The following is a 24382-nucleotide window of genomic DNA, read 5'->3' on the forward strand; positions in this document are numbered from 1 at the left end:
TTTAGAAGGTGTAGTAGGCAATGTATACTACCATTGGATACTCCACACGTGACTGCAATCCCAAACGAGTGTTAGCAGATAGCATTAAAACGCCCACAGGTTAATGGGTAGAAATGTTTAAACATACATGTACAGTATAAAATCAGTATTTATTGGCAAAAACTTACACTGGGCCCTCAGGCGTGTGCTATGGAGGGTCAGAGCGAAAGACCATGGTGGTCCCCTCAACTGAATGTAGCACTGTAGTAGAGAAACGTTGCCGTCCACCATCCGGGGAGTTTAATGCATACAGTTAAAAATGCTGTCTCTTTCAAGTCCCCGGAGCACGAAGGCAGTGCAACCAATAAGCTCAGCTTTGAACTATTGAGGACTGGGGTATTTTGCTCATGGTTAACTCCAACCTTGGTCCATCAAGGTAATCTTGCACGATAGAGCGTAGAATCAAAGGATCAAGGGATTACTGTTTTAAGAGATCTGATTTGAGAGAACCAGGTCTTGGGCTTCCACTCCATATGATGTTTTCGGTTGAATGAACTCAGTTGAGATCGGTTTGCATTTGGTGAGTACGGGGAAAGGCGGTGACTTAGAAAGAGTGCGCTGAATGAGAGAAGCCAAGGAGAGTGCATGTGTGGGAAACGGTAGAGCTCACATTCCCAGCTACGTTTCAAATTGAACAGGGCTGTAGGTGAGAGGAGCTGAGACCAGCCTGCCAAGACCCATACTAGACGAGGAAACAGTAGGACTGATACCATCTGCAAAGGCTCCGTTTTGGAAGCTAGATCTTAGCAGGACCGAGTCGCTGTACGGGCGGTACCCAATTGCACAAGATGCCAAGAAGCAGTGAAAAGCACGCTTCAAGTACCTACATTTCCAGCAAAACTTCAACAAGGTGCAGTACTCTTGACAGAAGATGGGTTTAGAAGGTATAGAGCAATGTATTTTCTTCCTGTTAGTAAAACACTGAAAAAATCCGCCCAGACCCGGAAGAAATAGTGAGCCCACTAAATATAGAAGTAGGACAAAACCCCCAGAAGCGGGTTTAAAACTGCTAGAAATAGTACGGTTCTCAGATGTGCTGTGTGCCAAAAGCGTTACCTTATTAAAAAAAAATGTATGCGTTTTTATATAGCGAGGACTTTACCCGAAGGTGCCAGAGCACTTCACAATATGAACAATAATGCCTTAGTCTCGTTACAGAAAAATATCGTAGTGGCCATTTTGGAATAGAACATTTATTAGAGGACAACAGGATATACCTTCAGAAAAATCATATCTTTAAACCCCATGAGTATTTGCTTAGCTGTTCTGTGAAATTAATATCATCTAATTTTGAGTAACAATATGCTTAATTATTTTAATTCGCTTCCTGTTTAGCAGTAAAAGAGTGTGATGGAAATAACAGGAGACTTCGAAACATTATTTTTCTAAACATAACTTTCAAAATTATAGCGATTCTCAAAAAATAGATTTTCTTCTTTTCTTGCTCAGCTTCGATAATATTTACGTTGTAGTCATAACCCAGAAGAAAGGTGCGTTTAGAATAGACACAAACAGAGGACACAGCTACAAAGAGACGTGAGCCCCGCACTAGACCACTCAGCAAACAAGTCTTTGCATAGAAAGAAGGGGTGGCTTCCAGCTAGGACCGCCTCCTTCTCTGTTGCTCTTTGAGTTCAGCCATTTCCGCTACCGAGAATCGAAACGTATCTAAGATCAGTTGATCAATGTTTATGGTCCTGAAGTCGTCGGCTCTGTCGCTCCAGACCACATTACTTTATAGGTAGTAATCGACTATATGCCAAAATAAAAGATCTCGGAGTCCTGTGCAGTTAATATATTTATAGTATTTCCGGCAACCTATGATGTATACTTGAAATGTGTGCACTACAAGATTGGTCGATACGACAGAAACGTATGCTTCACCGGAGGAAGTATTGCTTTGCTTGTAGCTTAAGTTTCAGTTTCAGTCACGTGGCCGGTAACGGTAGTGACGATAGTCTTGTATGTCATGACTGTCATGGCAGCCCCCGTAGAGCTCATCAGTGTGCCTGCGCTCTTAGTATGAAGGTGAGTGTCAGACCGCTGGTACGATCAGCTGAAACTCTCATTGCAGTTGTCATGATTTTCCTAGATGTTCATGGTATTTTGAGACTGTACATGCCAACTAACTCCCAAGATTCATGCCTCTTTTAAGTTAACGGACTGAGATTATATTCATTCTAATTTTTGCTTGTCAGTTCATGCTGTGCTTGAGATTGGGTGCATTTTGCCTGCGTCGCTTCGTCTCTATTGCAATCTATTTTTGTTTGTTCCATTCTTGTAACAGTTCTGTCATGTAACGTAACTGGTTCTATTGTACAGTGCTCTGACCTTCAGGTAAAAAGCCGCACTTTATAAAAATGCATTAAATAAATAAATATGCAGGGTTCTAAGTAGGATGCAAAAAGGGGAGTGGTCTCTGAAAGAGGCGTTGCCTATGTAATTAAGGGCAAGGCTTAAACTACAAAGTTATAACTAGTATTGTAGAACACCGTTAAGTTACAGCATTACCATAACATTACGTTAAATTACTTGTTCATAAATCGATGTGTTATTTGCCAGTAGAATTAAAGTAGTCCATATAGGGACCAGTTTCAATGTTCATCTTAAATTTACTACCAGGTCAGAGACTCAGAGGAAATCTGCCCGCTTAAACCCCTGCAATATGCATCTTGTCCATATAGTTTACTCGTGCATCATACGGTGTTGGTATTTACAAGATAGGGGTTCTTAGCGGTGCTTGTTATACGGAATTGCCGCTCACCATTAGCGAGCCGTGGATATGCAAAGAAGACTAGGTAAACATTAATTTCCAAAGCTGTTGTGATAGTAGTCTTATTTAAATTAATGGCCAGCAAGGGCGCAAATAGACTCAGCTTTCCCCCGGGGGTGGGGGATTTTACACTGTATAATAAGGGATATCGTTTCCTTTGTACTATGGGGTCAAAATGCATTTTAAAGCTCAACAAACTATACTCTTAAGGGTTTCCTTGTAGGAGATTTAGCAGAATGGAAGGCAGATGCTACATTTTAATACAAATTGGACCAACAGACCATTTAAGATTTAACATTTCAGAGTTTTGTGTCAGTATTATGAATGGCGCATTCCTAACACATTGAGACAGTTGCATTGCTTTTCACCGCCCAAAACATCTTTTACAAGATGCCCTAAAAATGGATGGCGCTGGAGAGTCAGGCCAATACCCGGCCGGCGCTGAGAGATTCGGGGGCTAAGCCACGATGAGTAGGAGAGCCGGTGCGGTAAGCACGGAAGCCCGGGGCGAGGGCCCGGTGGAGCCGTCGCAGGTGCAGATCTTGGTGGTAGTAGCAAATACGAGAACTTTGAAGGCCGAAGTGGAGAAGGGTTCCACGTGAATAGCAGTTGAACATGGGACAGTCGGTTAAAAACAAAACAAAAAAAAAAAAGATATTTAGGCATTTACCACAAAATGTTTTGAAAAATAGGCAGCAAATGGTGCTGTATAAAAATGTTGTTTCTGCAATTCTGTTGCTCATAATGTATTTCCCAGCACACAATAAATCTGTCTGTCCATTACACATAAAATGGAAAATCTATTCTCTCTGGTACTACATGAAACGCCTTTAGTTCAACTCTCATAATATATTCATGGTTTTGAGTTGCTCGGTCACTGACCTATTCTGAAATGTAACCCACATTTGGGAAGATTTTGACACTAATAACCCAAATATACTAGAAACTGAGCACACAGTGAGTATGTCCATGGTGCTCCACAGCACACACTGATCTCAATCAGGGGCATGGGTACTCGCAAACATTTTCCCAGGGGCCAAAAGGATGGCCAGTGATGTGCCAGAGAGCCAGATTGATGCCAGAGGGGTGGTGGTCGGGCAAGCGGGTTAGGGGGGATTGGTGGTAAGGTAACTGTAGGTGATGCAGCGCTACTCCAGAAATATTTTCTAAAACCATATCACCTTTCCTTGAAGTACCAATCCCTGCGTGACACTTTTAACGTCACCAGCGGTCCGGCTTCTGCAGCGCCGACTGACCCCTCCTTCACAAAATTTATCGAGAAGCCATATTTACAAGTTATACGACTAATTCAGTTAGTAACTTACACAAAACAACTCCATTTGCCTGTTTCGCTAATAAAGGGATAGTTTTCTCAATCACACAAGTATTCTGTATTTCCAGTAGCCAGCGCTTACCTCTTCTCTACCACAGAATTTTGCACTCGCCGATAAAGTAGCACCACTTCTTCTACCTTACCCTTCTCACAAGCTCAGGTTAAGCTCTATTACTCTCCCAGCAGTAAGTTTTAAATCGGGATACGCAATGATCCCTGTACTTGAAGGCTAATATTTTATAGACTGCCCTCACTATGCATTTATCCTTTCACACGTAAAGATCCCTAAACTTGTGATATGCGCAAATACCACTGTAGTATACGACAATACTACTTTTGAAACAGACTATGCGATGTTCGACTTCACTTGCCATACTTCCTCTGCCTGCTGACAGAGTGACTAGCTTCACGTAATCCTCGGAAGCCTTTTCAGGACTACATATAACATAATACGAATTCAACAGATGTTAGTTATAATTCTGTTCATAAAAACCCTTGTATATCATTTTATACATGATCCTAGCTAATTCTACAGCAACCAATGCTCTGCTACCAAGCTAATAACTGATGCAGCGCTACTCCGGAAATATTTATTAAAACCATATCTCCTTTCCCTGAAGTACCAAATTATACATCTACTCATCAGTGGGGCCCATAACACTGCGAGTTACTCACAAAACACTTCCATCTATTTCATGGATCGGTGAGATTCAAAGGAGAGCTGCTGTTTCATAGAGGAGTGTCTAAATTACAACTAAATATTTATACTATTTACACCTGCAGTTTAAATGAGTTTTACCATGGTTTTTATTAACAAGACATTTTATTCAGACACACCACCATTATGGCCAATGGATCTGCTAGTAAAAATTAGGCGTAGGAAAATTCAAGACCAGCTTAATTCTCCATTTATCTAGTTTTTATTACAAGCAAAGTTTAGCATGTCTAACAGTTTATTCACTTTATTTATTTCTTTATTCAAAAATAACTTAAAGGAGTATGTTTTATCTCAAACAGTCATATTCATTTATTTCAGAGATTCAGAAATAGACCTCATTATTTAGATTTCAGAACACAAATATTAGCAAAAGACAGTGCCCAAAATTCATTTTCTCCTAACTTCCCTAACTAATAACCTCATCTAAAGCTCAGTTCTCACTCAAAGAAATAAAACATTTATTCAAGAATTCTTACATCTCAGGAAAATCAGCATACCAACAGTATCTCAGGAGGAAATTGGAAGAGAGTTTTTTCTTAAGGAAAATCAAAGACTTTTTATACCTTTTTCACTAACTTTATCTATCTACAAAAGTAACTGTCAGCACAAACTCAAGTTCTGATTGGCCAATTTGAGGGTGGATGAGCATCACCTCATCATTCTAATATTCAATTTCCGTAGCATTAGCTGAATTTTAACGAGTTCTTTGTTTGAGAAAGTCTTTGGCCTAGTCACATCCTCAACTAGCTACTAAAGGTTCCTTTCCTACGATCAGTAACTCAAATGTTCATTCTGTTGGCAGTCATCAGGACTTCCAGGGTAAGCTGTCCTTGAACCGCTTTCACTCAGGCACAGGCAGCTCACATTCAATCTCGGCTTTGGGCTGCGGATGCTCCGTTTATCTTCCATTCACAGTTAATAAAGCAGCCATCTTTTTACTAGGCCTAACAGGCCAGAACGGGAACTATCATAGAAACAAACACAAATAAATGTTAATTATCGAAATATAGCCCTTCTGTTTACCCCCCCATACTAAGGAATTCCCTGTTAGTTGTTACCTAGCAAATAAGCAACATGTTTGCGTGATACTCACCTAACTCCGTGTTTTTGCGACAAAATACACAAACAGAAAGCACATTTTTGCCGCTTTTAATTAAATTAAAGCTTTGCATCAATAAACAACATGACAACATTACTAAATTAGTTAGTTCTAGTTTTACATGCAAGCAGATTAGTATTCCCACATGTATTTGTGTGTGCATGTTATACTACGTTGATTAATTTTTCCAAATCACACAATTAATAAAGGTTACAGTTATGAGGAAATGACTTCACAAGGGGTATACAAAATTTTGTTTCTCCACCTCGCTCCATCAACTCCCTCCTTTGGTGATCTTATCACTAAATATCTCCCAAAAGTTTGAAAATGTTCTCCAAACATGTTTCAAGTTCTTCAGATTAGTACAGTTTATATTCTAGTATCTTCTTCTCTGGTTTTTTAAAAGACCTTTTCTCGAAATTTTTTCATTTCTATATCATAGTGTTCTCTTTCTCTTTTTTCTTGAATTGCTCTCTTTATTGACTTTCTAGCATTCCTTCTTTTTCTGTATAAGCAACATAATCTTAACATCAAAAACACTAATACTATTAATGTTACTGGAATTAGTATCTTACCTATAATTGAACTACCTATTTCTTGAAACCCATGTTTAACTACTGAAAGACTTTTACCAAGTTGTTCAAGAACACCATCAACCTCCAGTGGTTCAATTTCCTTATGCAACTCTGTAATGTTTGTGATGTACTTTTTATTATTTTGACTGGAATGTAGGTACATCAGTGCTGCACCTTAAAAATTCCACAAACTTCTCCTTCGTTTGCCAATATTATATCAAGAGCAAGACGATTTTTCATCACCATAGCTCTCAGAGCAACCAATTCCGTATTTACCGTTAAGAATCCACTTGCTGTGTCTGTTGACAAACGATCTACTATCGTTGATAATCTTCGAATTCGGTTTGCATTAAAAGATATTCCCACTGCTGGTATCAGTGCTCCAAAAATATCACCTATTATTTCAATTACACTCTCTCTTTTTCTACGACTTAAAGTTTTACCTATCTCATGTATTCCATTAGTACCTCTATCTACATGAAAGATTTTAGGAAAGACCAGGCCCACATAACATGTCCCATACCAGTGGTCCGGTAATCTATAATAAGCTTTGTTCCCACATATAAAGTATATACACCAGGGAAAACTGGATCTTTTCCACCTTTAAATCCCCAACCCCCTATGATTCTATAGATGTCTTTACATTGACTCGCTCCCACAAAATACTTGTCATACATAGTGTTGTCTCTTCTAATACAGAATTTCCCTAATAATGGAGTGTCTATATTTATGGCCACATTCACATTTCTATCATCAATGTTTTCATCTTCAAATGTCCAATATATGGATTTCTCATGTTTTACTTTTTCACTTTTTGATTTTGATTCAACATTTTGTTCATTTGAACTCACATAATGTTTCAACTTCACTAAGTTATCCTGAAAAGGAATAACAATAGGTAAAATTATCAATATTAATAATCCTGTACATATTAAACACATTCTACACCATTTTCGAAAGATAGAACTTTTCGTTTTATGCTCATTGTTAACCATTTTTTTATACAATGATCTGCTTTTACAATTCTCTTACACCTTTGTCATCTATAGGCTTTCACCTTTCACTTACAATGTTCTCCTTATATCAGGATTCCAAGGTTTGTCTTTTACCTTTGATCAATTATCACCTTTCTCTGTGATTCAGTTTTTTACTCACTTTTCCCAATTGACTTTGGGCAGTATAAGTTCTCTTGGCTACTGTTTACTTTTTCAATAGGAGGTAAAACAATGTATGACCATTCAGGTGACTTGTATTTCTGATTTGGTCTTCTCACTCTTTTTGGCCTCTGAACAACTTCTATTCTTTTCCCCAATGACTCCTTTTGACTGGTTATTTCATTCACTTGATCTTCTGGCTTTCTTGCTTTGTTAACCAGTTTAAATCTCAGTCCATCATTCTCTTTAGGCCAATTATCTCCTTTACAAACTCTTTTTGTCTGATGTTCTGTGGTGTTATGTTCCTCTCTCCAAGCCCTTTTTCTTGAACTCTTTCTCAATGGAGTTTTATCTGCACTGTCATCAGTTTCACTTTCAGACTCTTCAACAGTTTCATTTATGACAAACTTTATGATGTCTTTCTTTTTCAAAGTCAGTTTTCTCTTTTGACAGTTCTTTCACTCTGTTAGGAACATCTCCATAGCTGGTACTTGGAATGTCATCCTAATCATAAGTTATTTCCTCTTTTACAGTGTCAGGATTTTGGTTCCTGCTTTCAGAGCTTCCAGACTGTTCTTCAGTATTTTCTTGATCACCAGTCTTGTTTCCACATTGCTCAGTGTCTTTACTGGTGTCACTCTACCAAATCTCGATTTTCAGATTGATCTTCAGAATTTGCTATTTCGACAATTTCTCCTTCTCATTCAGTCGCAGAGCTAGCATCTGATACTTCCCGATGTCGACGTTCTTGTCGAGCTTCAGTATCTGGATTTCTCACTGGATCACCTTCAGAATCAGAAACAGTTGTGCTTTCACCATCCTCGTTTGGATTCTCAGGTTCAGGCACACAAATGGTGTGGCTTGCATGCACCCATCTTTTCACTATTTAACTGCAGTGGTGCTGACCAATATGACCTGTCTCGGTCTCTACTAGCGAGGCACCAAACAGTTTTTTCTGCGATGTACCTTTTATCCGAACCCAATCTCCAGTAACTAGATCATGAGCTGGATTTTTCCCTTTCGTGTTTGATTCAGTTCCCACCTGATGGAACACAGAAGTCACCACGTCAGTAATCCAGTATGATGTCATCATTAATAGTTAATGTGAGAAGTTGGCCTGATATATGATGATCACTAGTTCTACTGGTCACCTTGTATCAGTCCAAACAACCCTTATGGTGATTGGTTGTAAGTAACCTTATAGACCAGCTATCCTAGTAGCGTGGACAAGAGCAGTCTTTAGGCTAAACTCTGAATGGCATGTGAAGCCAGCGGTTTGACCACATATAACCCCTTGAATACCAAATGAAAGGACACCACACAGGTTGTTATGAAAATAAACAGATATTTATTAACTAACATACACCTCTGAACTCTTTATGAGGTCAGAGGGCTAAGCACATGACAATACTAAAAAGGAAATACGAGTTCGCACAATATTTACAAGTGCGCCATAGGGGCACGACAAACCATATACTCAAAACAATGGAATGCGAGGAAAGAAAATACTGTAAGGAGATCCAGAGGCTGGAGGATCGCTGGGACTACGCTACAAACTAGGTAAGTAAGGAGCAGGAGGCCCACGGGACTCACGTGCAGAGTGGAAACTCTCACGCGCCATGCATACCGTCTATGGGTGCTACAGTTTTAGAAAGTTACGGATTCCGGACGAACCCGGCTGGATGGAGGAAAAACATCAGTGGACCTGGACACTAGGAGAGTGCACACAGACTTCAGTACCTAGGAGCTTTAGTTACCTAACCCACAGGCTGCGGGTGCATAGGGCTGAAGTGGTGTTGGGTTTGCTGCGTTGATCCCGGTGATGCCAGAAACAAGGAGTTGCTGGCAGGCAGCCAGATGGAGGAGTCCGGTGGTTCCAAGGATGGAACTGGGAAGAAGAAGCCCTGAAAGGGAAGGGGACAGAGTCTCGGTCACTAGCCAGTGACGGTGCTGGAACCAGGTGGGAACCAGATGCTGTCGCCGCGTTCAGGTGCAAGAAGGGTCGCTTCTCTCTGTGGCTGCGTGGACCAGGAGCTGTTCTTCACAACCAGGCTGGAGGCACGAGCTGTCCCACGTAGTCTGCTGCTGTTGGCGGTGTTGGATCGTCGATCTGGTCAACAGGCCTTGGCTAATGCAAGCCACGCGGTGGAACAAAGATGGCGTCTAGTGCGGACCAGGAGGGTCCGGGGGGCTCCTCTTTTACAAGGGAGCAAGGGGCAGTCTGGGGGACCAGACCAGCAGTGGTGAAATCTTCGGATCGTCGTCTCGGAGGTCACTGGCCAGCCGGCAAGTGACCAGACAACAGGAGATGCAGCAACCAGGCAAAAGGGCCCCACGCAGATCTCGTGGATGCTGGGGGGCTGATCTTTGGTGCAGGAGCTGCGTCGGTGTGGGGCTTCTCCGACCCCAGTGCACTCACTCGAGGATCCCTCGGCGGTCGTGCTGGAAGCGCTGCGCAGGTTTCTCAAGATGGCCGTCTCCACGTTGCTCGTTGCACCCACGGGTCCCAGCTGTGCTGTGGATGTGGGTAGAGGTCAGAGGAGTCTGGAGGTCCGGGTCTTTTTGAGCTGGGTCGTCGGATTCCGGGAAGGAAGGACTTGCAGCAAAACGCACAGGAGCTTGATGGTGCCTGCGAAGCAGGATGGTCACTCCCTGACCATAGGGGAGGTTCTTCAGTCTTCTGATGGTTCCGGAGGGAGAAGGTCAAGAGTTCTTCGTGGAAGTTGTCAAGATTAATCTAACTTGAAATGGGACCAGCTCCTACCTTTATTCAGCTAAAGGGGGCTGCACTTCGACTTGGTCCCTCCTCTGGGTGGGACCAGGAAGGGGGGTGGTTACACCCCATTTCCTTTGTCCGGTCTTGCGCCAGCTCTGGGGCTGGAGTGCCCCAGGAACTGGTTTAGACCGGCATATGCACAGGGACTCCTTGTGTGCCCCAGGCATTTCTCATTCCTTTCAGCCCTGGCCTACCTAATACACAAAATCCTGTCTGGGGTGGTGCTAGCACCTCCCAAGGCAGGAAACCCTTTGTCCGAGCCTCCCTCGCTGGAAGGACTCCCAGCAGCAGGAGGTCAGACTTGTGCCTGTGGTGGCAGCATCCATTTTGTGATGCTGAGGCTCGAGTTAACTTTAACCGGGGTTCACAGTTACATACATGTCGTGTCCCTCTAGAAGGGTAGAATGTTACCCCCGTCGCCAGAATTGGCGAGGGGGTAGTATTCCAATTCGTATGACACTTTACTCAACATGTTTTGATAATGCTATACCAAAGTTAGCATTTGCCCGCGAGGTTCATAATGCACTTAAGAGTATATGGTATAGCGTTATCATGGAACAGCTATTAGGACTTGGTTCCGCAAGCTGCAAACGGGCTCAGCTCATGCCAGAGCACCATCTCACATAATTCCAAGCACTCTGCCTTCAGGCTTGATAAGGCCTGCCATAGGAGTGACTGATAGTAATTTATGTGTCCATTTTAGGGTTAGATATAGGGATACTATAGCTAAAGCAAAGGGTGATTACACCACCTTGCCCCAGCTGTCGTGCAGCCAGTTGTGTCTGTTTAGATGGCCAGCCAGGGGTGGCATAATACATGCTTCAGCCCCTGGTAGGCCCTGGGTACACCTATGTCCTGGGTACCTATAGTACACAGTACAGGGACTGATAAGGTGGCCCAGTACCAATCGGTAAATGCACCTAAGGTACATGCTTGTCAATTTAGAGAGAGAACAGCTAGGCTGTGGGTCTGATTAGCAGGCCCACAGCCAGGGAAAGTCGTAAACCAGTGAAGCAAAAATCGGGGGTGACCATAGGATTGCAGACCCTACTCTCCTACAGTTAACAGTTTATCAACCGGCACAAATGCTTGTCTCATCACTCTGCCCATTAAAATCTCATGTGGATTCAATCCAGTCTTTTTGTTAGGGATACTTCTTAATGTCATCAAAACAAGTGGTAAGGCGTCTGGCCACTTCAGTCCTGTTGCCAAACACATTTTTGCAATCCTGGTTTTTATTGTTCCATTCACTTGTTCCACTACCCCTGAAGCCTCAGGTCTGTAAGCACAATGCAATTTCTGGCGAATGTCCAGGGCTTCACAGATCATTTGCATAAGTTCATTTTGGAAGTGCGTTCCACGATCAGTTTCGATCGTTACTGGAAATCCAAATCTTGTGATTATTTCACATAAAAGCAACTTTGCAACAGTTAGTCCATCGTTTCTCCTCGTGGGGAAAGCCTCCACCCACCGAGAGAACAGACAAATGATCACCAAAACATACCTGAGCCTATTACAAGGTGGAAGTTCTATGAAATCCAACTGCATTCTTGTAAATGGACCTCCCTCCCGTCCTATGGCTCCAAGACTCACAATTGTTTTTCTGTTTGGATTAAACTGCTGACACACTAAACATCTCTGGCACAAGCTTTCAGCAATCATCCCGAACTTGGGATTGTACCACGTCTGTCTAAATAGACGAAGCATGGCATCTCTTCCAATATGACCTTGACCATGATACATTCGGGCCATATTTGAGATCATGCTATCAGGCATTACTGGTCTTTCATCTTTGTAAACCCAAATTTTATCTTCCTCTCTTTGTCTGCATCCTGCTTTTAACCAGACATTTTTCTCTTCTTCGTCAGCTTCTTCCTGCATTTGCCTCACTTCCTGTCAAGTCTCAACTACTGTGGTTAGCATTAAAGGACTTGAAACGTGTTCTTTGCTCCTGTCCTGATTTATGGATGCAAGATTTCTGGCACAATATTTTGCAATGGAATCGAAATTTGCCTAGCTTATGTAACGGTAAGTTTCAATTCTATTAAGGACACGGAGGCGAGGATTATGCTATATCTTCCTTCGCTTTATTAACATAAAACTCCACAGCAGCTTAGGAAAAAATATTCGAACAGTGAGAGAAAAATGCTTTAAGTCCCAAAGCATTTGAAGGAACCTTATAATAGTCCAAAACCACAACTCCCAAGAGTCTCTTGTATACTACTAGTCCATAGTCCTTCCACCATGTCCATCATAGCTAGATAGCCAGTCCTCTCTTCCTCTTCTTCCTCTTTCTTCGCGCAGATCACGCATTCGTCTCATTGATCCTGTTTAGGACCCTCGTTACCTGCCAGAAAAAAGGACAGCGTAAGCGAGGAGTCACAGGAGTCAAACAATATGACAGAGGAAAATCAAACCTTAGCAACTTAACGTAACAGCATAAAGGAAAACGCTTTACTTACTGCCATACGGGCGGGTAGAAACCACTGAGCGTTCTGGGTGGGATAATCCTTGCCTCTGTGTCCTTAATAGAATTGAAACTTACCGTTACATAAGCTAGGCAAATTTCGATTCTATGTCAGGACCGGAGGCTTCAGATTATGCTAGTTCAAAGCTTACTTACCACCAACTGGGCTAAATCCACCACAGGTTTAAAGTAAAACCTCTTAAACGTGGAGTCCGAGGACCAATCTGCAGCTCGCATTAAATCCTCCAAGCGAGCACTTACAGCAAACGCCTTAGAGGCCATGGCCCCTCTGGCAGAGTGTGCTCCAAAAAGTTTTGTATCGATGCCTGCTTCTTGCATGACCCAACGCACCCACCTAGCAACAGTGGGGGAGGAGACAGCTTTGTGTGGCTTTCGCAGGGCAATCAACAATTGACGCTCGCCCGGGGGGCGCAATTCTAAGGTTAAATCCTCATATGCTTTGAGGCAGTGCACAACACACAACTTAGGGGTGTCCAGAAAAGCCGGATACGAAATGGATCGTGACGCCGTTTTTGTGCGGCGGCCCACAGTAAAAGTAACCCCATCCGGGGAGAAGATGCACGCTGTTATGTCCAGGGTGCGTACATCCGACACACGCCAACAAGAAACCAAACACAACAGCATGGCCAACTTCGCCGAGAGCTCTTTCAGAGACAGGTAGGAGTTGGCCGGCCATGAAAGGAACAAATTCAGGACCAAATTGACGTCCCAAAGGACGGAATACCTGGGTTCCGGAGGCAACGCGAGACGAATAGCTTGCAGAAGTCGACAAACAAAAGGATGTTCTCCCACCAGAAAATTATCGATCTTGTTATGACCTGCAGAGATCGCTGATCGAAACGCATTAATCGTTCTGTAGGCAAGGCCTTTGTCGGCTAGTTCAGCCAGGAAATTCAGGACGGGAACGAGGCCCGCGACCAAGGGATCCAAATCCCTTCGAAGACACCAACGCATCCACTTAAGCCAAGCGGATCTGTAGCGCTTCATCGTACTATCAGCCCATGCTTTGGAGAGAAGGTCCTCAGCTGATCCCGAAAGGCCCGAGAGCGTCCAACGTCTCCTGAGAGCCTCCACGCCATGAGACGGAGCGAGCTCCGCAAGATGAGAGGATGCGGTTCCTGATCTGGATTCCTCAGGAGGAGAGGAAACAGGGGGAGTAGGATTGGAAAATCCCAAGAAAGTTCCAGAAGAACCGGAAACCACACTTGAGATCTCCAAAGCGGTGTAATTAGCACCAGCTCCACTCCTTGGCGGCGTACCTGGGCCGCTGTCCGCACCACCATGGAGAACGGGGGGAACGCAAACTGTGTCTCCCGACTCCAATCCTGCAGGAAGGCGTCCGTGGCCTCCGCGAGAGGGTCCGGCCTCCAACTGAAAAACCGCGGAAGTTGGTGATCCAGACGGGACGCAAACAGATCCACCGAAAAGGGACCCCAAAGGCTTTGAAGCCACTGGAAGACTTCCGGATCCAGTTTCCACTGACTGGCATCCCTGAGGTACCTGGAGTGCCAATCCGCTACCTGATTGGCCTGGCCTGGCAGGTACTCCGCTGTCACAGCAATGTGACGCGATAGGCAGTAATCCCAGAAGTCCTTCGCCAAACTGGCCAGAGCGCGAGACCGAGGACCCCCTAGATGGTTCACATAACGAACCGCTGAAACATTGTCCATTTTGAGTAAAACACAGGCTTTGACTGAATCCTTGGTCCAGCAACGGACCGCGAAGGAGCCCGCCAGGAGCTCCAAACAGTTGATATGCAACCGTTGTTCTTCTGAAGACCATGCGCCGCCGGTGGAGAAATCCCTGCACCGCGCGCCCGAACCCGATCTGCTGGCATCGGATTCTATGACTAGATCTGGGACCGACCCGAAGATCGCTCGCCCATTCCACGCCTCCATGTGAGACAGCCACCATGACATTTCCTCCTTCACCTCCTCCGTGAGAGGAACCAACTGATCGTAGCTCATTCCTCTCCGGAGGTGCTGAGCTTTGAGGCGTTGAAGCGCCCTGTAGTGTAGGGGCCCCGGAAAGATCGCTTGGATGGAGGACGACAGAAGTCCCACCACCTTGGCGACATGCCGCAAGGACGTACAATCCTTTGTGATCGTCTGCCATAGCAAATGTCTGATCTTCGCGATCTTCCGGGGTGGAAGACTCAGTACTGCCTCCACCGAGTCAACAACGAAACCCAGGAAGGTAAGTCTCTGAGTGGGAACCAAAACCGACTTGGAGCCGTTGATAACGAACCCCAGTCTCTGAAGGAGGTGTACGGCCTGTTGCAGCTGCCCGGCCAAAACCACCGGACACTGACCCATGAGGAAGATGTCGTCCAAGTATACCAACATCCGCACCCCTTGGCCCCTGAGGTACTCTATCACCGGATGCAACACCTTTGTGAAGCACCATGGGGCCGATGAAAGGCCGAACGGCAGTGCCGTGAACTCGAACACTCTGTCTTTCCACAAGAACTGGAGGAAGCGACGATGAGGCGGTGGATAGGAACGACTAGATAAGCATCCTTGAGGTCTAGCCTCACCATCCAATCCCGTGGGAGGAGTACATCTCGGAGGAGGTGGATACCTTCCATCTTGAAGTGTCGATAGATCAACCACCCGTTGAACTCCTTGAGGTTGATCACAGGTCTCCTGCCCCCATCCGTCTTGTCCACTAGGAAGACATTGCTGACAAACCCATTGGGGTGGCGCGTTGATTGACGGATGGCCCCTTTGCGAAGCAACTCCGCGACCTCTCCGTCTATCAAAAGCGCATCGGACTCTGAAAACACAATCGGACGTGGGAAAACCTCCTGAGTGGGCTGGTCGTAGAACTCTATGTGAAACCCACGGACGGTTTGCAAGACCCAAGCGTCGGCAGTGAGCAATTCCCACTCCTCGTAAAAGGCTGCCAACCTCCCTCCTATTGGAACCTGATCCAAACAAAGTACACTTACCGAGGTATTGCCGGGTCTGGAATTCTTCCTGAAACCTCTGCCGCCGAAACGTTGCCCTCTGGTGGGATAGAAATTATTGAAGTTCGCAGAGGTCTGGTACTGGCCTCTGCCGGAGCCTTGCCCTCTATTATTGGCCTGTTGGCCACGGCCGGTCGCGCGGCCCCTGCCGCGACCGGCCCCTCCAGAGAAACGCTGGTGAAAAACGCGTTTAATGCTGGACTGTGCTTTGTCCAGCGATGTAAAAGTGGACACAAATTTGCCCAGCTCCCTAATAAAGGGCTCGCCGAAGAGGCCCCCCTGGGCTACCGCGCCCGCCTCCGAAGAGGCCAGGTCCCCCAGTTTAGGGTCTAGCTTAATCAGCAACGAACGCCTGCGCTCGGTGGACAGGGCGCAATTGGCATTCCCCAGAAACACGATAGCTCGTTGTGCCCAGTTCGATAGCACCTCCGGGTGGCCCTACGGCATCCAGTAATTTATCCTGACAGGATCGCCAGGATCGGTCAATGCCCTTGCGGGGATCTTTCATGAATTTGGCCAGGAAGGTGGCCATCTCCGCATCCAACTTGGGGGTCATAGCCACCTTCCTGTCCAAAGTCGGCCTCGGGCATTCCCCTCGCAAACAGCCTCTGGCTTCTTTTTCCAGCGGTTTGCGCAGTCGACCCGCAACGAACTTCGCCACAGTCTCTCCCGGTGTCCAGGCTGCGGACCGCGGATGGACAATCTCGTCCGGGTCCAACATGCCCGACTCATCCCGAGGAAGCACTGCAGCTGAGCTCGAGGGGCGCCAAGAGCGCACCGACTCCCCGTCATCGTCAGTGTCCGGGGAATCATACACTGGTGATGCGGGAGCCGTTCCAACGTCCCCCGCTGCCTCAGGATTCGACAGGGGGGCAGGGGGCGCAGCCGTTGCCTTTGCCAAAAAGGCGTCACGGAGACGCTCAAAGGCGCCTCTGTCTACCCCCTGCGACCCTGAAGGGGTTCCCTCTCTGCAGGGTTTTTTCGGTGCCGGCGGCTTCTCGCCCGATGTTCCTGGGGGGTCAGTAGGCGCCCCTAAATGCGCGGATGCCAACTTTGCGCATTCTTCAACGATGCGTGCGGAGAGGCGGTCCTCCATGGGCCCCACCACCTCCGTCACACAGCGGTATATAGAGTTATCCACCGCCTGGTAAAATTCATCATCCTGGAGGTAGGAATAGGGTTCCTCCTCATACTCTCCGTCTTGGGCCATCACAACTCACAGAAATAGGGGAAACAATTCACTAGACAGAAATTAAGGGAAAACCCCCCAAAACCAGGAGCAACCCGGCACTATAGGCACCCAAGAGGGTGTTATACGAAAGACAATTCGATTTTGGGCAGACAAAACTGACTGCAATTACTTTGTGGGCCAACAGGTGTGGCAGGTAGGGCTGCACCAACCCCCCAGCGCGCGGACTCTCCTCACCGGGACCGAGTCTTGCTACCCCTCAAGCGCGCTACGCCACACGAAGCAACTGAGGTGCACAAAAGGCGCCCGAAGGCGTTTCCACGGTCTAAGCCGCAATACAGACCCCAGCGGGGCGTCAGAAGGCAGGAACACCGACCCGGTAAACCAGGCGTCAGAGGGGCAAGCGAGGGCAGGCTCCGGCGCAGGCAGGCTCCTCTGCGCGGCTCCCGTAACTGAAGGGACGTGCTGAGGAGCCGGCGAGACGCGCGGGCGCTCCCTGGCGGCTTTATCAGTCACCGCATACAATCGGGGAAAGAAAAGATCGCGTAGGAACGAACAGAACGTTCCCGCGACCGGGGACTCTGCAATGAAGAAATGCCAACCATGCGACGAGCCCCCAACAAATCGTATACACGATATACACAGTAAATCTCACACACAAAAAGGAAAACGTGAAAAGCACTTATCTGGCTGGGGGAGCAGCGAAGAAAGAGGAAGAAGAGGAAGAGAGGACTGGCTATCTAGCTATGATGGACATGGTGGAAGGACTATGGACTAGTAGTATACAAGAGACTCTTGGGAGTTGTGGTTTTGGACTGTTATAACGTTCCTTCAAATGCTTTGGGACTTAAAGCATTTTTCTCTCACTGTTCGAATATTTTTTCCTAAGCTGCTGTGGAGTTTTATGTTAATAAAGCGAAGGAAGATATAGCATAATCTGAAGCCTCCGGTCCTGACATAGAATCTACATACCTGTTATCTTGAGTTATGTAGTCCACTCCCTTTTTGCGAGCTGCGCATTTCACTACTGCAATCTTATCAGGCAATTGAATTGCCTCAATCAACATTCTCACAAATTCGACATTACGTATGGGGGATCCTGCAGAAGTTAAGTAACCTCTCTGGGACCACAGTTGTCCGTAGTCATGGACAACCCCAAATCCATACTATCAGTCACTATGGTAACCTTGATTTCCTTTCCCAATTCACATGCTCGAATCAGAGCAATCAATTCTGCTATTTGAGCAGAAATAATTCCTTTCAGACAAGATGCTTCCAGTACATCTGCTACTGTGCAGACTGCGTATGCAGCACTCGGAAAACCTTCATAACAACTTGGATGCTTTCTCCCCAGAGAGGAAGATTTTGGACTTCTACTGATCTAACAGTAGAACGGGTAGCACCAGTGTCCACTAGGGAAGTTATTTCTACATCATTCACCTTTCCGTTCACAAATGGACCAGACTGATCTACCTCAAGAGTGTCTCCAAGCACACACTCTTCTCCCTCTCTCAGGCACCGTCATAAACTTTCATCCGACTCTCTCCCATCTTCCTCTTGTAACCAATACTGGGGACTCCCATTCACTCTGGGCGATCGGTTTACCTGCTCGTCTCCACTGAATCCTGTCTCTGCACTGTATCTCTGTAGATTTACACTGTGTGGAAGTTGCGGTTGTGGCACCTGACTTTGCTGAGTAACTATCTGCTGCTGTTGCGGTTGCTGTTTACCTCATGCTGCACCTGTGGATTCAATTATGTATTTTCGGGATTAACTCTTGGTGGATACTTACACTCTTTTTTCCAATGCCCTATTCCGCCGCAATTACGACAAGGGAACTTTTTCTTAAGGTCTTCTATATTTCCTACCAATTTTGTTTTGTTAAAATTTCCTTTTAATTTTCCTTGACTATCTGTATTTTTATTCTCCAATTGTGCTACTTGGTGTTCTGCTACCTTTACTTGTGCCCACATAGCTTCTTTTGTTTAGCTTCAATTTTATCACTACAATATTTAGCCTGTCTCAATACCTCATCCACTGTACTAGATTGCCATCCTATTAAACTATGCCTAATCATATCTCCTATTTCTGTTCTGGTCTAAAACCATATACAAATCGATATACAAAATGACTCGTGTATTTTTCACTCAATTCCTCATATCCGCTATATTGTTTAAACACCAACAACAGTCTTTCATAAAATGCATGTACAGATTCCTTCGATTCCTGTATAGTTCTGTCTATTGTAACCCAATCTGTTTCTTTTGGTGGAATTTTATTCTTCAAAAACACTATTACTTGTTCGTACTTTCGCATTATTTCAGGTGACGGAGCACCTGTTATTTGTCTCGAGGATATTCCCCCTTTGGCCAATTTACAGTTATCTTGCACTCAGTTCACAAATCTGCTGGTACAACTATGTCAAATAATCCATCCAGATCAACCCATATTACTTTTGAAACTCACAAATCGATCTACCTGTCGATACAATTCTACTGGTTTTTCTCTCAATCTAGGGAAATCATTTGTAAAGGATAATATATCCTGTCTACTCTAAGGAACATATACATATCGTCCTCCAGGTATTTCCCTCATAGGAAACTCTCATTTGCAACTGTTTCCTTTTCTCTCACAGGGAACTCTAATGTAGATTTATCACTAGCCTCTTCTTTCTTCTTTGCCCATTTTATTCTCCACTTATTCACATCTCCCCATCTCCTTAGTAGTACAGTCAATTCTTTGATCTGGGTTAACCTTCCCGCAGTATTCATATTTTCAATATCCTTTTCTGAAAATTCTACTCTGTAGGATTTCTGCAATGTTTTATTCTTTGCGAATTCTACTTGAAATTCATTCGCTAATCCTTCTAATTGATCATGTACAGACTTCACTTTCCATGTTATATTCTTACACATGAACATAAGTTCATCATCTTGGTACGTTTTAAATTTGTCTGTTCCAATAATAAATTCTTCCATATGAATTTTTAATCTTGCCACATCTAATACTTTACGTTCATGTTCTTTTAATTCAAAGTTTTAAGCCAATCACTTAATTCTTGTTCTGATGGTCCTACAGGAGTCTGAGTTAAATCTATTTTCTTTATGCTCTTCTCAGGTGTAGCAGAGTCAGATTCTGCTCCAGTTGCATACTTATAGGGTAAACTCTGATTAACCGTTAAGTCAGGCGGACTTTCTTTACTTGCTCTCTTAATTGCTGACAAATCTGGATAAATATTTTCTTTTACCTTTTCTGAACTTTGCTGTAAAGGGATTGTCAAACTTGGCTCTTTTATTCTTTGTTTTTCGAACACCAGGATTACAGGTCCTATCGTTACTGGGACTGTTACTGCTTCTATGTTTTTCGTAATGCTCTTGTATCTTTTCTGTCAATTCATTTGTAGATCGTATATATTCAGCAGTACTTGTTTGTTCTTCAACTCGTTTTTCTACTCCTATTTACACTTCCTCTTTCGTTATTTTGATTGGGAGTACCGGTAAGTCTTGTTTCTGTTATTGAGGCATTTGGATTATATCTCATTTCTACTCTTTCTGGTATATCTCTAAAATTTGAAAATTGCCTTGGGGTTTCATTAATTCTATCTTCTACTGGTGGAGCATTAGGTGTGGTCCATAAAGAACCTGGTTGATAAGTTAGCGGTCTCCTATTTAATATTTCTTTCAGTACAGCATCCTCCGATTCACCATCACCATAACTTTATTTCCCTGTTACCAAATTTTTTCTCTTCTCTGTATGTTTCCGCCCTTCGTATTCATCCACTAATCTAACTGGATACATTCCATCACACGTCAGCATTTCTCTATCTGCGCATTCTACTCTCATGTGTGTCTCTCCCCATAATCCACATAATCTACTTTTTTGTCTGAGATGTCTTTCTGACCTCGCTCTCCATTTCGTGCATCTCATCCTCCCATTCGACTAGGGCTTCAAATTGAGTCGGTCTAGGTCTTGGCACAAGCTTCATCATTATCTCTCTAAAGTTTCTCAAAACTGCCAAAATAAAAGATCCGACTTCTGGGAAAGCTAACGCACCATCATTCCTAGTATGCCTTCCCCAATTCTCTAGCCAAACACATGTATGATAACCATATTTTGACAACATATAGGAAGCAGGCGTTTTCGGTGGAGGAAGTAATTTTCCCTCTCTTGTTACTATCGCCTTATCCTGTACAAACACATTTTTCAATTTCTTAAACCATGTAGGTTTCTTCTTTTCTTCTTCGTAATAGTAATCCATTTTTCTGTAAATTCCCTGTCTTTCAAAAGACCGCGTACTTCTCTGTTGCTGTTCCATAACACCAACCTATCACAGTGCGGTTTACACTAGCGTACATATTAGAACAAGATACGTTGCCATAGTGCTTAACCAATAGTTTTGCTGCTTTTCGTGATGCACTAATCAGCCCTTACTCTATCTTGATCACAAGGACCAATCCCTGCGTGACACTTTTAACGTCACCAGCGGTCCGGCTTCTGCAGCGCCGACTGACCCCTCCTTCACAAAATTTATCGAGAAGCCATATTTACAAGTTATACGACTAATTCAGTTAGTAACTTACACAAAACAACTCCATTTGCCTGTTTCGCTAATAAAGGGATAGTTTTCTCAATCACACAAGTATTCTGTATTTCCAGTAGCCAGCGCTTACCTCTTCTCTACCACAGAATTTTGCACTCGCCGATAAAGTAGCACCACTTCTTCTACCTTACCCTTCTCACAAGCTCAGGTTAAGCTCTATTACTCTCCCAGCAGTAAGTTTTAAATCGGGATACGCAATGATCCCTGTACTTGAAGGCTAATATTTTATAGACTGCCCTCACTATGCATTTATCCTTTCACACGTAAAGATCCCTAAACTTGTGATATGCGCAAATACCACTGTAGTATACGACAATACTACTTTTGAAACAGACTATGCGATGTTCGACTTCACTTGCCATACTTCCTCTGCCTGCTGACAGAGTGACTAGCTTCACGTAATCCTCGGAAGCCTTTTCAGGACTACATATAACATAATACGAATTCAACAGATGTTAGTTATAATTCTGTTCATAAAAACCCTTGTATATCATTTTATACATGATCCTAGCTAATTCTACAGCAACCAATGCTCTGCTACCAAGCTAATAACTGATGCAGCGCTACTCCGGAAATATTTATTAAAACCATATCTCCTTTCCCTGAAGTACCAAATTATACATCTACTCATCAGTGGGGCCCATAACACTGCGAGTTACTCACAAAACACTGCCATCTATTTCATGGATCAGTGAGATTCAAAGGAGAGCTGCTGTATCATAGCGGAGTGTCTAAATTAAAACTAAATATTTATACTATTTACACCTGCAGTTTAAATGAGTTTTACCATGGTTTTTATTAACAAGACCTTTTATTCAGACACACCACCATTATGGCCAATGGATCTGCTAGTAAAAATTAGGCGTAGGAAAATACAAGACCAGCTTAATTCTCCATTATCTTATTTTTATTACAAGCAAAGCTTAACATGTCTAACAGTTTATTCGCTTTATTTATTTCTTTATTCAAAAATAACTTTAAAGGAGTAAATGTTTTATCTCAAACAGACGTATTCATTTATTTCAGAGATTCAGAAATACAGTATTATTTAGATTTCAGAAAACAAATAATAGCAAAAGACAGATAGTTCCCAAAGTTAATTTTCTCCTAACTAATAACATCATCTAAAGCTCGGTTCTCACTCAAAGAAATTAAACTTGTATTCAAGAATTCTTACATCTCAGGAAAATCAGCATACTGACAGCATCTCAGGAGGAAATCGGAAGAGAGTTTTTTTCTTAAGGAAAATCAAGACTTTTTATACCTTTTTCACTAACTTTATCTATCTACAAAAGTAACTGTCAGCACAAACTCAAGTTCTGATTGGACAATTTGAGGGTGGATGAGCATCACCTCATCATTCTAATATTCAATTTCCGTAGCATCAGCTGAATTTTTAAGAGTGATTTGTTTGAGAAAGTCTTTGGCCTAGTCACATCCTCAAGAAGCTACTATAGGTTACTTTCCCCACGACCAGTAGCTCAAATGTTCATTCTGTTGGCAGTCATCAGGACTTCCAAGGTAAGCCATCCTTGAACCGCTCTCACTCAGGCACAGGCAGCTCACATTCAATCTCGGCTTTGGGCTGCGCATGCTCAGTTTATCTTCCATCCATAGTTAATAAAGCAGCCATCTTTTTACTAGGCCTCATGGGCCAGAACGGGAACTATCATAGAAACAAACACAAATAAATGTTAATTATCGAAATATAGCCTTTCTGTTTACCTACCCTATACTAAGGATTTCCCTGGTAGTTGTTACCTAGCAAATAAGCAACATGTATGCGTGATATGCTCACCTAACTACATGTTTTTGCCACAAAATACACAAACAGAAAGCACATTTTTGCCGCTTTTGATTAAATTAAAGATTTGCATTAATAAATAACATGACAACATTACTAAATTAGTTAGTTCTAGTTTTCCATGCAAGCAGATTAGTATTCCCACATGTATTTGTGTGTGCATTTTATACTACGTTGATTAATTTTTGCAAATCGCACAATTAATAAAGGTTACAGTTATGAGGAAATGACTTCACGAGTGGTATACAAAATTTTGTTCCTCCACCTCGCTCCATCAAAGGCGAAGTGAATGCTATACATCTAGTGGCTGAATTGAACAATGTGAAACCAGAAAACCTTGGGTTAATCCCAGCTTCCACACTTTTCCATATTGTGTGAATCTTTTTAGTTGTTCATCTTCACGATCCCTCCTATTCCTTCATGTATCACATGTAAGAGGACCTTGAAACTACATGATTTCACAGGGCATGAAAAATCTACTCTCCCACTCGGGGTTGCGAGTCCAATTTTATCTGGTCGAGCTATTTTTACAAACTACTAGTCCGTTCTGGCGAGTGAACTTGAGATGGAAAGGAGCAGGTGTTCTGTTCATTCATAATAAAGATGACAATAATTCTTGTTTTTATCATGTCACATTTGCAGTGTTCAAGGAAAGAGGTCAAATGTTGGTTTGTTTTATTACTAATTGCTGCTTGGAAATAGAGTTATTAGGTCTTGTGGGCATGGCAGCGCAAAGCGCTGCTCCGCCTCTGCGAGAGATATTGTAAATACATCATTTGTAAAAGGGACTGTAAGTCCCGCCCCTCCTTTCCAATGGGTAACGTCGGCGTTTATGGTAAACGTTGGCTTCCCATTGGAAAAGAGGG

At 43.8% G+C, this 24382-nt stretch overlaps 2 protein-coding genes across 4 annotated transcripts in view; one reads left to right on the plus strand and one right to left on the minus strand.

Annotated features, from left to right (window-relative positions):
* ZDBF2 (zinc finger DBF-type containing 2) overlaps positions 1-976 on the minus strand; it is a 166243-nt gene extending 165267 nt beyond the window's left edge. Inside the window, exon 1 of one of the 2 annotated variants that reach the window (XM_086955320.1) lies at positions 168-976. The gene's annotated coding sequence lies outside the window, so the exon portion shown is untranslated. The remainder of the gene's footprint in view (positions 1-167) is intronic. The other variant, XM_086955322.1, reaches the window with a different exon arrangement.
* FASTKD2 (FAST kinase domains 2) overlaps positions 823-24382 on the plus strand; it is a 262282-nt gene continuing 238722 nt past the window's right edge. Inside the window, exon 1 of one of the 2 annotated variants that reach the window (XM_086955324.1) lies at positions 823-923. The gene's annotated coding sequence lies outside the window, so the exon portion shown is untranslated. Of the gene's footprint in view, positions 924-1701; positions 2068-24382 lie in introns of those variants that run through there. The other variant, XM_086955323.1, reaches the window with a different exon arrangement.

Source organism: Lissotriton vulgaris, chromosome 2_1 (genome assembly GCF_964263255.1).
Source record: "Lissotriton vulgaris chromosome 2_1, aLisVul1.2, whole genome shotgun sequence".
Classification (NCBI taxonomy): Eukaryota; Metazoa; Chordata; class Amphibia; order Caudata; family Salamandridae; genus Lissotriton; species Lissotriton vulgaris.